Below are 15255 nucleotides of genomic sequence, written 5' to 3' on the forward strand. Positions count from 1 at the left end.
GCCAATAGAAGCGGAGGGGCGGAGATGAGCGGGACGTAACATCCCGCCCACCTCCTTCCTTCCGCATTGCCGGCAGGACGCAGGTAAGCTGTGTTCGTCGTTCCCGAGGTGTTACACGGAGCAACGTGTGCTGCCACGGGAACGATAAACAGCCGGAGCACAGAAGGAGGACCGACATTCTGAAAATGAACGACGTGTCAACGAGCAACGATAAGGTATTTTTGCTCGTTCACAGTCGTTGGGAGGTGTCACACGGTACGATATCTCTGATGATGCCAAATGTGCATCACTAACGACGTGACCCCGACGACATATCGCCCGTTATATTGTACCGTGTGACGCCGGCATTAGTCCCTGGTTCCTAGACAAGATTTCCCCTTGACACATTTTCGTGACTTTTTTTTTAGTCACAAATACTAGTTAAAGCAATAAATGGAACATTTTTATTTTCTGCTAAATTCATGAACTGTGTGCAAAATTTTGAAAACTTTGGGGCAAAATAAATTCGTCAAAAAAAGACAAAATAAGAAAATTGGCTTCATGAAATCACAAATGATGAATCCGGCCCATAGTTTTCTTAGATGTTTGTTTGCATATTATACCGTACTTTCCGAATTATAAGACGCACTTTTTTCCCCCCAAAACTGGGGGAAGAATGGAGGTGTGTCTTATAATCCGGGTATGGTATAGGCGAAGTTCACACTTCTGTTGCTTTGCATCAGTCACAATCCGTCGCCTTGAGGAATTACGGTATCCTGAAAAATATTTTGCGGGAATCCTTTTTTTTCCCCCATAGAATTCTATTAGCGACGGATTGTGACTGATGGCACTGTGTTGCATCCGCCGCGTGACGGATCAGTCGTTTACTGACTGACCATCCGGCGGGAGCAACGTTTTTTGTCTGCGGCTGATTGGTTTTTTTACTGTGAGCATGCGCACAGTAAAAAACCATGATGACTGTAAATTCAGTTCCAGCGGCCAAAACGATCAGCTGATCGCCTGGTGGCTGGCTATTGTGAACGATCAGCTGATCGCCCGGTGGCTGGCTATTGTGAACGATCAGCTGATCGCCCGGCGGTCGTAAAAAAAAACCCAGTAAAAAAGAAAAACACAACTGATCTTTTTTGCAGCATCAGTTGTGCCACTATCTGCAACGCAACGCATCCGTTGCATCAGTTACACTACTGATTGTGACTGATGCAAAACAACGGAAGTGTGAACTTAGCCTTACCGGCACTGGTGTCACAGGGTTGGAGATACAGAGAGATCGGAGAGGGGGGTGTCACTGCAGCGGAGCAGCTCAGGAGGGTCAGTGGACAGTCAGCGAAACTGCGGACTCGTGGGGTGTTGCTGCTGCGGGCACCATTAATCTGCCAGTGGGCTGCTGGCTGTTTTGAGTTGTCAGTTGACACAATGGAGTTCAAGAAAATGGACGCAGAGGCCAATCTGTGCAAGCGCTCGCTCTGCAGCCATTTTCTTGAATTCCATTGTGTGAACAGCCGAAGATTCCACGGAGCCTGCAGCCCACCAGCAGATCAATGGTGCCAGCTGCCGTGACACCCCACGAGCCTGCTGTATTGCCAACCCTCGTGCCACTGACCCTCCTGAGCCGGGACACCCCTTCCTCCGAGCCCACAGCATCACCGACCCTGCCTCCTGTGACCTGCCTGAGCTGCGCCACCACTGCCGCTCTCCCCTGGTGAGCTAATATAAGATGCATAGAATTATAAGACGGATCCCAATTTTAACAGTAAAAATATTTTTTTCCTATTTTCCTGCTTCAAATTCGGGGTGCGTCTTATAAAACGAAAAATACGGTACAGAGAAATCATATCCCACTGTAGGTTACATTAGGTGAATATATTTCTTCCCTGAATCCGCCCCTCCCAGATGACTACTCCTGTAGTAATGAGACATTTTTATAAAATTGCCCCCAGTTCACCGAGCCGCACACACAATAAAAACACCAGCAGTAATGTGCAATAATATACCATTTATTATCAGCAGTTTTAGCTGTAGTTATACAATCATTTGTCTTATCATTAGTCATTTTTATTTATTACAGTTAAAATATTTTCAGTTTTTGCCATCTGGAAACCATTAACAAGAAGCTGATGTCAGATCCTTACATGCTTATGAGGATTCTTTTTAACAGTATGACGATATACAGTAATTCTGGCCACCACTAGGGGGAGCTAAATGTTTAAAAGATTTATGCAGCATTTTTTTGGACTTAAGGGGTTTTTCACTTATAGAAAACTGGTTTCAATATGTTTCCCAGCCTGTAACATACAGTTAGTACTTGCCCTCCCGCTGTTCAGCACCAGTTCTCCACCGCAGCTTTGGTTTCTGCGTATCGGTTGCAGAGGTGACACCATGACTGCAACGCACATCGCTGCGACCTGACACTAGACCGGGGGAGGGGGGAGTACTGTCTACGTTTGTGATTTTACATGCTGGGAAACGATTGGGGATCACTTTTCTATAAGTGGAAAACTCCTTTAATGACAGCTGTATAAATCTTTACGTCGTGATCTCCCCTTCGTAATGGCTGAAAGTAGCGGCTGTTACAGTCATATAGCTATCAGGGTACAGGCAGGCAGGAGCCGGCGGCGGTGACTCCGGCCTCATAGTACTCGGCTATGCTACTAGTGATTTCAATATTCAGAAAGCGCCACCTTCATGTGCTCAATGTGCTGACTACACAGGATGAAAATAACAGGATCTGTGACCAGCAACCCATCTCATCATAACAGCAAATGGATCCAGTTGTCAGTCAAGATAAACATTTACTAAATGGAAGCGGAAGCAGCGATCGGCTGATCATCAGCAGATCTCTCCTAAGGGGAATATATCATCTATATCGTCTAATAATTAACACCGGAGCTGAGCCTGTTGTACACAGGGGACATGTTGTCTCTTTTCCACAGTATCTGTCTTTAAAGGGAATCTGGCAGCAGGTTTTTGCTATTTAATCTGACAGAAGCATGTTGTAGGGGCAGAAAGTCTAAAGGGTACTTTACACGCTGCGATCTCGCTAGTGAGATCGCAAGCGATCGTACCCGCCCCCGTCGGTTGTGCGACACGGGCATATCGCTGCCCGTGGCGCACAACCTTGCTTACCCCTGTGACACGCACTTACCTGCCCTGTGATGTCGCTCTGGCCGGCGAACCACCTCCGGCAGGCGTCCAATAGAAGCGGAGAGGCGGAGATGAGCGGGACGTAACATTCCGCCCACCTCCTTCCTTCCTTCCGCATTGCCGGTGGAGGCAGGTAGGGAGATGTTCGTCGCTCCTGCGGTGTCACACACAGCGATGTGTGGTGCCGCAGGAACGAGGAACAACATCGCTAATAAGCAGAAAAAGATTTTTGGTTTTAGGACGACCTCTCCAAAACCAACGATTTTTGTCTCTTTTGCGACCGTTTAAGGTCGCTCATATGTGTCACACGCTGCGATGTCGCTAACGGCGCCGGATGTGCGTCACAAACACCGTGACCCCGACGATAATTCGTTAGCGATATCGCAGCGTGTAAAGCACCCTTAATTCCAGGGATGTGTCAATTGCTCAGTAGCTTGCTGTAATTTCAATCAGTGTTTTATCAGCAGGACATTATCACTAGAGGATTAGGTCTCATGTGGTGGCTAGTCCAGCTAGTCTGTGTAAACCTGACCCCAGCACTGATTGGCAGATTGCTGACAATATACAGTGTACACAGGAAACTGCCAATCAGTGGTGTGGGCGGGGTTATACAGAGCTCAGCATTCCGAGTTCTGCTACATCTACAGCAGTGAAGACAGGGATTATATCAAAACTGCACAAGCAGTTCAGTAATTGACACATCCCTGGAATCAGACTCTTTGCCCCCACAGTATGCTGCTGTCAGATTACATAACAAAAACCTGCTGACAGATTACTTTTTACAGCAGCAAACAGTCAACAATCAAACTGGTAACTTGATAAATGTTCCGGTCAGTCACTAACAGCAGCATTTAGGCTCCAAGATCCGACTCAGGTGTTAGTTTGACTGCCCATTAGCCTTCCCGCAACATGATCATGAGGCATCGATGGGCTGCCATGACGGCTGAGGACCTATGTAAAGTCCACATACTGGTCAAGCTGATTTTCCTGTGATGTTCAGCCATAAGCCGTGATTTTTACACTACACAACATCAATGGAGCATTGCTCTATACAGAACAAGCAATCACAGGGTCAACGCCGTTAAAAAAGAAACCTAACATGTTAGAAAAGGAAAAAAACCACAAACATTCAAATCCCCTCCTTTTCCTAAGTTAAAAATAAAGAAATGTAAAGAATTCAAAAATTGAAAAAAACAACAAAAAAAAACCAAAATTGTATATATAAATCTGAAATTAATCAGCCCAATCTGCATTTGGATTTTTTTTCCCATTTTCCTAACTTTATACGGTAAAATGAATGGTGTCAACAAAATCTGCAGCTATTCTCACAAAACACAAGCTCTTATACGTCTATGGTGACGGAAAGATAAGAAAGTTATGGTGATTAGAAAATTGGGAGGAAAAAATGAAAATGCAAAACTCTAAATTGTCTGTCTTTAAACGGTTAAGTCTGAATAATCCTAAATTTGCATTAAGAATTAGACGCTATTATTACATATGATCTGTTTTCTCTTTTTCTTATTGATTTTCACATTTAATTTTAATTTTTTATATTTTAGCTTCTATACATGATTATGGGGGCGGCCATATTGTCTGAGCTGCTGCTATTTCCTGTTAATGTCACTCAAAGATTTGCTCCACAGCAGACACATGGATGGAGGAGACCGTCGTCTGGAGAGGACTTGTGGGCATGCTCTGTGTCCTGTGCAGAGATCCCTGTGCGGGGAGGGGGAGCTGTGTCCATCAGTTATTGTCAATGGTGGATCCTGCATTATCCTCCTCCAGCTTTATACCAGAGGTGTTACCTTACATTTCCTTCCTGTGTTGATAATGAGACTGCTGAGAAGTGATCTCTGTGGAAAATCTATTCTTAAGGTCAGTGGTGTCAGGAAACACAGGAAGATTTCAGGAGGCTCCGGAGGGAAATGTATTTTATGTCATAAAATTCAGAAAAATGTTTACAATGAAAGTTACTTTACAAATAAGGAATTTTCTGATGTTACTTTCCTGTTATGTTCTAATCCTCACCCAGTTCTCTACACAGTGATCATCAATATATACCATAAATACACATAATACAGCATGAAGGGGCTCGGAGAAGGCGGCAGTGAAGGTGTGTAAGTGTCTGATGGGGTCACACAGCTCATAAAAGGACAACTGCCCGGCCTCATAATCCAGACAGATCCTGACTCTATCACTGGAGATCTTGTCCGGTAACTGGATCTCTTCACTGTCATGTTTCACTGAATACTGATTATTAAATCTACACAAAATCCAGGATTTGTTATTCTCTCCAATCAATGACTGATCTCCCCTCCTGTCTATACTGGGATAACACATCCCCACCATCCACCCCCCTGATCTACTGCCCTCCACATCCCAGTGATGTCGTCCTGAGGTAAATCCCCTCCTGCTCATCACCTTATTACACTGGAATCTCTCTGCTGTTTCTGGACGATTCTGGTTATTTTGTGTCCTGGTTGCAGTTTTCAGGTCGTCTGATATAAGGAGATTATTAGCAGCTGTGTTTACATCCAGTAATATGTCTGCAGGATCCTCCACATAGATCCCCCTCCTTATACCTGATATTACCTCACATAATGTGTGTAATGTGTGTGAGATCACAGCCACATCCAGGTCATCTCCATCATGGAGCTGTTTATCATGTCCCCCTGTGTCCTCATCACCTCCCTCCTCCTCAGGATCACACAAGTCCCCGGTGTCTGGTTCCTGTAAGACGGTCAGTGGATCAGTCATGTTACACAGCTCCTCAATGTGCCTCATCTTCCTGGACAGCTCGTCCTTCTTTATCTCCAGCTGATGGATCAGAGCAGACAGTGACAGTGACTCTTCCTTTTCTTGCCTGGAGATCTCACTCAGGGCCTTCTTCTCCAGGTCGTCCACCCGTCTCCTGATGTCTGTACACAGGGCAGTGACTCTCTCGGCTTCTCCGGCTGCTTTCTCTTCAGCTTTTCTCCTCTGCTCCTCCAGACTCCAGACTCTTTCCACAGCTTTCACTCTCTTTGTGATCAGTTTATGGAGAACAATTATCAGTTTCTTCTTCTTGTTCTCTGAGGCCTCATCCAGTGACTCCATTTTATGTCCTTTATGTTCTCCAATCAAACTGCAGGACACACAGATACATGCGGCGTCCTCAGTGCAGTAATATTCCAGGATCTTCTTATGGACAGAACATTTCCTTTTCTCCAGAGAAGTGCTGGGATCAGATAAGACGTGTTCTGGTGATTTGCTGTGAGCCCTCAGGTGTTTCTCACACAGAGAAGCCTCACAGTGTAGACAGGATCTAACAGCAGGTACAGGAGAGTCCACACAGTAAGTGCAGCAGATCCCGGTGATCTCTTGTTCTTGCTGAGTAACCAGGAATCGTTCTGCGACATTATGAAGATTTATGTTCTTCATCAGCGCCGGCCTCTCCTGAAACCCTTCTCTGCATTCAGGACAGGAATAAACTCCAGACCCGTCCTGTGTATCCAGCACACGATCAATACAGACCCGGCAGAAGTTGTGTCCACATCTCAGCGTTACAGGATCCTTAAAACTAGATAAACAGATGGAGCAGAGCAGCTCGTCTCTCAGAATAGCAGACGCCATGGCTGACGAAAGAAGGAAGAAATGAAACTGAATGTGAATGTTACTCAATATTTAACAATGTTGTAGTTACATCCATTCATTTAAACCCTTCACCCCCAGATCAGCAGACACCGTGGCTCATAGTTGAGGGAAGGAGGAAACGAAACTGATAATACTTAGCGATGTTGTAGTTACACCTATTCACTTAAAGGGGTGGTTCACCCCTTTTCATTATGGGCCACATCGATATAATGTTGAGAAATAAGGTTTCTTTCAAATACCTTGTGTTGCCAATAGTGCCTGTTAGCAGCGCTATTGTGGTCCGCTTACCCCATCACGTGACCCCTGGGCTCCATGACCCCCAGCATCCGGTGTTGTCACGCCAACTGAGGCTGGCTGCAGTCTCCATGAGTGACTGGGCAGTGGGCGTCGTTGCACCGCTCCACACAGCCCAGCATGAAAGTCCATCTCCCTGCTCCCTCCTCTTTCACTCCAGAGCAAACAAGCCGGAGCGATGCTGGGCTGTGACGAGCAGGGAAACGCCACCCACAGCCCAGTGACTCACGGAGATAGGGGCCGGCCGCGGTGGTGTCATGTGAACAGGAAGTTGACATCACCAGATCCGAGGTCACGGAGCCCAGGGGTCACGCGATGGAAAACAGCGGTCCGCAATAGTGCTGCTCACAGGCACTATTACCAACGGAACGTACTTGAGAGAAATATTGTTTCTCAATGTTATACGGATGTAGCAAAAAAATGGGTGAACCGCATCTTTAACTCCTTAATAGGAATCTGCCACCAGTTGTTTAATACCCCTTGTGAGAGTAACGTGATGTAGGGGCAGAAACCCTGATTTCAGAGTTGTGTCACTTACTTCACTGGGTCCTGCATTTATTATTAAAAACGGTTTCCTCTGTTGCACAGCTACAAGTTTTCTGAATGCTGAGCTCTGTATAACCCCACCCAGGCCACTGATTGGCAACATTCAGTCTACAATCTACATAAGCTGAAAGCTGCCAATCAGTGGTGGGTACAGAGAGAAAGAAGCAAGAAAAGCACAATACGGTGATACCATAACACAATTGTGAATAGATAAGGGATGTATGCTCACCAGATTAAGTTGTATATCACAAGAACTTTAGAGTATATCGGCTGCCAATGGTCACACGAGAGATGATTGAGGAGAGTTGTAGGAAATATACGTGACTTCTATCTCCGCTGCTGGAAGGTGAGACAAACGGGTGGGGAAAAACAACAAAAGCACTCCTTAGTATCTTCAGTAGGGACCTTCGCAGCTGCAATAGAAACACCACCACTTACTTTAATGGGTCCTGCATTTTTTATTAAAAACGTTTTTTTCTGATGCACAGCTTCATTACCAGTTTTCTGAATGCTGAGCTCTGTATAACCCCACCCAGACCACTGATTGGCAGCATTCTGTCTACAATGTGGATAAGCAGAAAGCTTAAAATAGGAAATATGCATGACTTCCACCTGCGCAGCTGGAAGGTAAGAAACAGGTGGGAAAAGACAAACAAAAAGCACTCCTTTGTTTCTTCAGTAGTAAACTTCGCAGCTGCAATTGAAACAACACCACAGCTATGCAGCGCTGAGCTCCTTCAACATAGTCAGCATAAGTATGAGCTATAGCCGGCATAGGGAGGAGTGAAAAGTGAATATTTACAGGAGAAGGTTGTGGCTGCAGCTGAGATTACAACTACCTGTTACATCACTGCAGAATAGACATTTACCTTAACCCTTTCAATACTTGACGGATTGAAATACGGTAAAAAGGATGCAGGAGACACAAGATGATTCCTAAGATTTATTTCCTAAGCATCTCAAGGTATTCCAACCTCATTAATCAGGAAAAAAAAAACCACAAAAGGCGCAGGCATCTCAAAAAAGTCCACATTTCAAAAGGCGCCAAGGTCGAGCACATGACATGTCAGAGGTCACTCTCAGTTTGATTCAAAAGTAAAAATATGCAAAAAAAAAAAAAAGTTGAAATGTCATGTATATAGACAATTTGGCATAAAATTATATATAAATATAAGCTTTATTTTGTGGACATAAAAGTATCTCCGATAAAATGAGTGTTTGCCTGCGATGTGTATAGAGCTTGTAATCATGTGGGGATGTGATAACTGAACTGCTGTTAGTAAGATGAGCTACAATGAGGTTAGGATCGCAGGCCGATAACGAAGGACGGGTGGACAGTCAGAAGAACAACATCAAAAGGAAGAGAGGTTGGTCAATTACAAAGTGGAAAAAGTGGTCCACGTCATACACACTCGCCGCCACTGAGGTCCTTGCACAGGCGCACTACAATACTTTGATCTGCCCTGAGCAGGGCAGATCAAAGTGCGCCTGCGCAGGACCTCAGTGTCAGCGAGTGTGTATGACGTGGAAGCGTCATGCACACAGGCTTCAGAAGACAGAGGAGCAAGATGGCCGAGAGAGGAGGCGCCACTCACCAGGCCAACCAGCACCGCAGTGACTGATTTAGGTGAATATTATAAAGTGTTTTTTTATGTTCTCACAACAGCCTGCGCTCTTATATACAGCATGTTAGAATGCTGTATACAAGAGCCCAGTGGTGGTGGCCGCAGCTTATAGGCCATAAAAATGACGACAGGTTCCCTTTAAACTTTTGTAAAAAATAAACTGAAAATTGCGGCATGCAATATTATTCATCCCCTTTACTTTCAGTGCAGCAAACTCACTCCAGAAGTTCATTGAAGATCTCTGAATGATCCAATGTTGTCCTAAATGATTGATGATGATAAATATAATCCACCTGTGTGTCATCAAGTATCCGTATAAATGCCCCTGCTCTGTGATAGTCTCATGTCTCATGTTCTGTTTAAGGCGCAGATAGCATCATGAAGACCAAAGAACACAACAGGCAGGTCCGTGATACTGTTGTGGAAAAGTTTAAAGCCGGATTTGGTTGCAAAAAGATTTCCAAAACTTTAAACATCCCAAGAAGCACTGTGCAAGCGATCATATTGAAATGGAAGGAGTATCATACCACTGCAAATCTACCAAGACCCGGCCGTCCATCCAAACTTTCATCTGAAACAAGGAGAAGACTGATCAGAGATGCAGCCAAGAAGCCCATGATCGCTCTGGATGAACTGCAGAGATCTACAGCTGAGGTGGGAGAGTCTGTCCATAGGACAACAATCAGTTGTACACTGCACAAATCTGGCCTTTATGGAAGAGTGGCAAGAAGAAAGCCATTTCTCAAAGATATCCATAAAAAAAGTGTCATTTAAAGTTTGCCAAAAGCCACCTGGGAGACACCAAACATTTGGAAGAAGGTCTCTGGTCAGCTGAAACCAAAATAGAACTTTTTGGACACAATACCAAACAATATGTTTGGCATAAAAGCAACACAGCTCATCACACCATCCCCACTGTCAAACATGGTGGTGGCAGCATCATGGTTTGGGTCTGCTTTGCTTCAGCAGGAACATGGAAGATGGTTAAAATTGATGGGAAGATGGATGGAGACAAAAACAGGACCATATTTAAAGTAAACCTGTTTGAGTCTACAAAAGACCTGAGACTGGGACGGAGATTTGTCTTCCAACAAGACAATGATCCCAAACAAAGCAAAATCTAAAATGGAATGGTTCATAAATAAATGTATCCAGGTGTTAAGGCCCCGTCACACACACAGATAAATCTTTGGCAGATCTGTGGTTGCAGTGAAATCATGGACATATTGTTCCATTTGTACACAGCCACAAACCTGGCACTGATTGTCCACAATTTCACTGCAACCACAGATCTGCCGCAGATTTCTCTCTGTGTGTGACAGGGCCTTTAGAATGGCCAAGTCACAGTCCAGACCTGAACCCAATCGAGAATCTGTAGAAAGAGCTGAAAACTGCTGTTCACAAACGCTCTCCATCCAACCTCACTCAGCTCCAGCTATTTACAAAGGAAGAATGGGCGAGATTTTCAGTCTCTCGATGTGCAAAACTGATACACATACCCAAAGCGTCTGCAGCTGTAATCGCAAAAAAGGTGGCACTACAAAGTATTAACTTAAAGGGGCCGAATAATATTGCACGCCCTAATTTTCAGTTTTCTATTTTTTACAAAAAATGTAAAATAAGCAATATTCAACTTCATTGTGTCCCACTTGTTGTTGATTCTTCACCATAAAATTTAAAATTTTTACCATTCTGTTTGAAGCCTGAAATGTGGGGAAAGGTTGAACAATTCAAGGGGGGGGGGAATACTTTTGTAAGGCACTGTACCTCATGTAATAGTTCAAACTGCTTTTTTTACTCAGGTGGCATCAATATTAGCTTCATAGATGGTCATTGCTAGACACAATTAAGCTTCAGAAAGGTCTAGTGCACAATCAGCTCAGCGTTCACCGCAGACACAGAACTGCTCGTGGTTCTGGGTGCATATTGCACCCGACAGGTTCACTTTAAATGAATGTGAACATCTCAAGCACTACATGGCTCAAGATGAAAATTGTGAGACTCTTCTGTGTCGCCCAGGGCTATGGGGTACTCCCGGCCCGTATATTTACGGGGATACTGTGTCACGGGAGAATACTGGCCGTTGCCCGGTTCCGTGACCTTGGGGACGCTTTATAATGGGGAGTATTTGTAAGTTAACAGTTTTACTCACTCTGGACCCTTGGACGGCTGGTTCAGGTCCCTGTAGTTCGTTTGATGACTCAGTTGCTCTGTCCCCAGCACCCTCAGTGTGGTTGGGTCCCCGTAGCATGAAGTCTGAGTCCCAACTGTCTTTTGGCAGTCACCTCGTACGTATGGTGGGCATTGTGGACCCTGTAAGGTTGGTCCGTGGTCCCGAACCCTGATCCGCTTGTTACTGCCGATACCCCCGGATCTGTGGGTCAGTGAAGGTCCCCTCATTGTGCAGGTATTTGCCAGGCCGCGTGAAGATGGTGCCTGACCTAGGACCCTGTGCCCCATCGGTGCTCTGGTTCCAGTGGTACTTGGGTGTACCTATCCTGGCAACTACTCTCCTGTACCCTCGGGTCACCATTGCACGACCCAGCTTGAGGCACTTCCATTCACTTTCACTCTCCTGACTTGACTGACTGTTCCCTCCCACCAGGCTGTCTAGTCCCCTGGACTGGCTCCGCTCTCTAGGTGGTCATCCCTGTGGTGTCTGACTAGCCAATTACCCTTGGTGTGGAGTGGAAACTGGGATTTTGTGTGTGTGCAGATGTTACTGGCACTGGTGTTCCAGGTCCCTGGGGGTAGGCCCTGCATCCAGGTGAGGATGCAGTACCTAGTAGTGCCCTGAGTAGTTCAGGGGCGCTACATTTCCTGCATAGGACTAAAAAAAATTGAAATCTGAATTCCCAAATGTTGAAATTGCATTCAGATAGTTCATGTGCTTGACGGTGACCAACTCTACTGGAGAACGTACTTTTTCAAAACTGAAACTTCTAAAAAATCTGCTTCGTAATCACCGTTTCCACTGGCTTTCCTCATGTGCATGGAAAGTGACATCCTGAAGACCATTGAATTCAAGGCAATAAGAAAGAAATTCTCTGAAAACAAAATCCATACCTCCATAGTGTGCCATATAATGTATGACTTACTGAGGATTGTGTTTTTCGAGCCTTATGTATTGTTCAGGTGTTTATCATGTTGATCACTTCAATGTTTTTAATGTGCTCACACCAGTTTTGTTGATGTGCCAATAAAATAAATATATTTAATATTATCGCCATTTACTTTTTATTCCTGTAAGTGGTTGTCGTAGAGGTCCCAGCACAGTGGTTTGCCCAGGGACCCAAAATGCTGTTAAAGGGAACCTGTCACCGGTTTTTTACCTATAAGATGCGGCCACCACCAGTGGGCTCTTATATACAGCATGTTAGAATTCTGTATATAAGAGTCCAGGCCGCTGTGTACAACATAAACACTTTATAATACTCACCTAAACCGGTCGTTATGGTGGATGTGGCTCAAATGGGCATCTTCGTCCTCCGGTGGTGGCGCCTCCTCTTTCGGCGATCTTCATCCTCCTTCTGAATCCTGCATGAAGCGTCTACGTCATCCACACTCGCCGGTCCCGCGCATGCGCACTACAATACTTTGATCTGCCCTGCTCAGGTCCTGAATGCCGGCGAGTCTGTATGACTTAGGACGCGTCATGCACCGCGGCTTCAGAAGATGGAGGACAAAGATGGCTGAAAGAGGAGGCGTCGGCACCGGAGGATGAAGACACCAATTTGACCCACATCCACAGCAGCAACCGGTTTAGGTGAGTATTATAAAGTAATTTTTATGTTCTACACAGCGGCCTGGGCCCTTATAAACAGCATGTTAGAATGTTGTATATAAAAGCCCACTAGTGGTGGCTGCAGTTTATAGGCTAAAAAACTGGTGATAGGTTCCCCTTAAGATGGCCCTGGTCTGGAGACTTGTGGTCAGTCTGTACATCACAAGCCATTCTCAGATTGTGAGACATGGATGAATGAGGCCGGCCTCACAGAGGTCACCTCACACCTCTGCCGCTTCTCTCAGCTATATTATCTAAGGGGTTTAAATTCCGGTTGCTTCGCTATCTCCATTCTCGGCCTTTGCAGCAGAGTATCTGCTCTATTTTATAGATGACACCAACTGCTTAGGTGAAAGCACAACATCTCTGGAGAACGTGTAGGGTGGCACGAGGTGGTAGGGGCGGATGAGGGACTGACTCCAGACGCCCCCGAACACTACATGAAAACCGTGGCCCTGGCTGGGTGCGTGGACTTGTGTGGTGTAGGTCATGCCTCTTAGCAGACCGCATGTCACCATTGCCTTTGGCAGGCCAGGACCAGACAGCAGTGTAGACTGACACCGAGATCACCAGTCCTTATTAAGCAAGTCTTTTACGGAACAGTTTCCACAGTTCTTTCAGCATTACATCACATGTGAGCAGGGGCTGGCTGGCAAATTTTGGCCGGGGGGGGTCAAGCACACAGCAGCGGCCCATGAGCAGCGGCCAATCCTTGTTGTATTTACCTCCGGCTGCTTCATGTAGGGAGTAGAGGGAACAAGTTTTTTGAAAAGATAAAGCCGAAGTAATGATGATATAGTTGTGGTCAAATGCCAACTAAATTCTCATCCACGTCTATCAGTGTCCTACTGAGAGAAGTGCCCGGGACTCTACTCAACACGTGACCATAACTGTGCAAAATGCATACATCTGATCACTACACTGGGAATACAGGGGAATCCTGACAGTGTGCACAGCGCTCTATCACCATTCAGCAGTCTGCTGTCACATAGGGACTACAGAAATCTGTCTAGAGCTCGGAAAACAGTGTTGGAAAAAAAATGTTGCCTGGAAATTGCATGTTGTCCACAGAGTTGATTCATATATACTCCCGACCATTATAAAATAGACAAAACAGTGTGTGTGCGCGCACAGCCACGCCTCATATGTGTGCGCGCGCGCGCACAGCCACGCCTCATGTGTGTGCGCGCGCGCGCACAGCCACGCCTCATGTGTGTGCGCGCGCAGCCACGCCTCATGTGCGCGCGCAGCCACGCCTCATGTGTGCGCGCGCGCGCAGCCACGCCTCATGTGTGCGCGCGCAGCCACGCCTCATGTGTGCGCGCGCGCACGCACAGCCACGCCTCATGTGTGCGCTGCGCTGCGCGCACAGCCACGCCTCATGTGTGCGCGCGCGCGCGCGCACAGCCACGCCTCATGTGTGCGCGCGAGCGCGCGCACAGCCACGCCTCATATGTGTGCGCGCGCGCACAGCCACGCCTCATGTTGCCTGGAAATTGCATGTTGTCCACAGAGTTGATTCATATATACTCCCGACCATTATAAAATAGACAAAACAGTGTGTGTGCGCGCACAGCCACGCCTCATGTGCGCGCGCGCGCAGCCACGCCTCATGTGCGCGCGCGCGCAGCCACGCCTCATGTGCGCGCGCGCGCAGCCACGCCTCATGTGCGCGCGCGCGCAGCCACGCCTCATGTGCGCGCGCGCGCAGCCACGCCTCATGTGCGCGCGCGCGCAGCCACGCCTCATGTGTGCGCGCGCGCGCGCAGCCACGCCTCATGTGTGCGCGCGCGCGCAGCCACGCCTCATGTGTGCGCGCGCGCAGCCACGCCTCATGTGTGCGCGCGCGCGCGCACAGCCACGCCTCATGTGTGCGCGCGCGCGCGCACAGCCACGCCTCATGTGTGCGCGCACAGCCACGCCTCATGTGTGCGCGCACAGCCACGCCTCATGTGTGTGCGCGCACGCGCGCACAGCCACGCCTCATGTGTGCGCGCACAGCCACGCCTCATGTGTGTGCGCGCACGCGCGCACAGCCACGCCTCATGTGTGTGCGCGCACGCGCGCACAGCCACGCCTCATGTGTGTGCGCGCACGCGCGCACAGCCACGCCTCATGTGTGTGCGCGCACGCGCGCACAGCCACGCCTCATGTGTGTGCGCGCACGCGCGCACAGCCACGCCTCATGTGTGTGCGCGCACGCGCGCACAGCCACGCCTCATGTGTGTGCGC

The 15255-nt window shown here is 47.3% G+C and overlaps 1 pseudogene; it reads right to left on the minus strand.

The window, feature by feature from the left end:
• Positions 1-1973: 1973 nt before the first annotated feature.
• The window catches only part of LOC142260485 (uncharacterized), a 31118-nt pseudogene continuing 17836 nt past the window's right edge, over positions 1974-15255 (minus strand).

This window comes from Anomaloglossus baeobatrachus, unplaced genomic scaffold (assembly GCF_048569485.1).
Source record: "Anomaloglossus baeobatrachus isolate aAnoBae1 unplaced genomic scaffold, aAnoBae1.hap1 Scaffold_111, whole genome shotgun sequence".
Lineage (NCBI taxonomy): Eukaryota > Metazoa > Chordata > Amphibia > Anura > Aromobatidae > Anomaloglossus > Anomaloglossus baeobatrachus.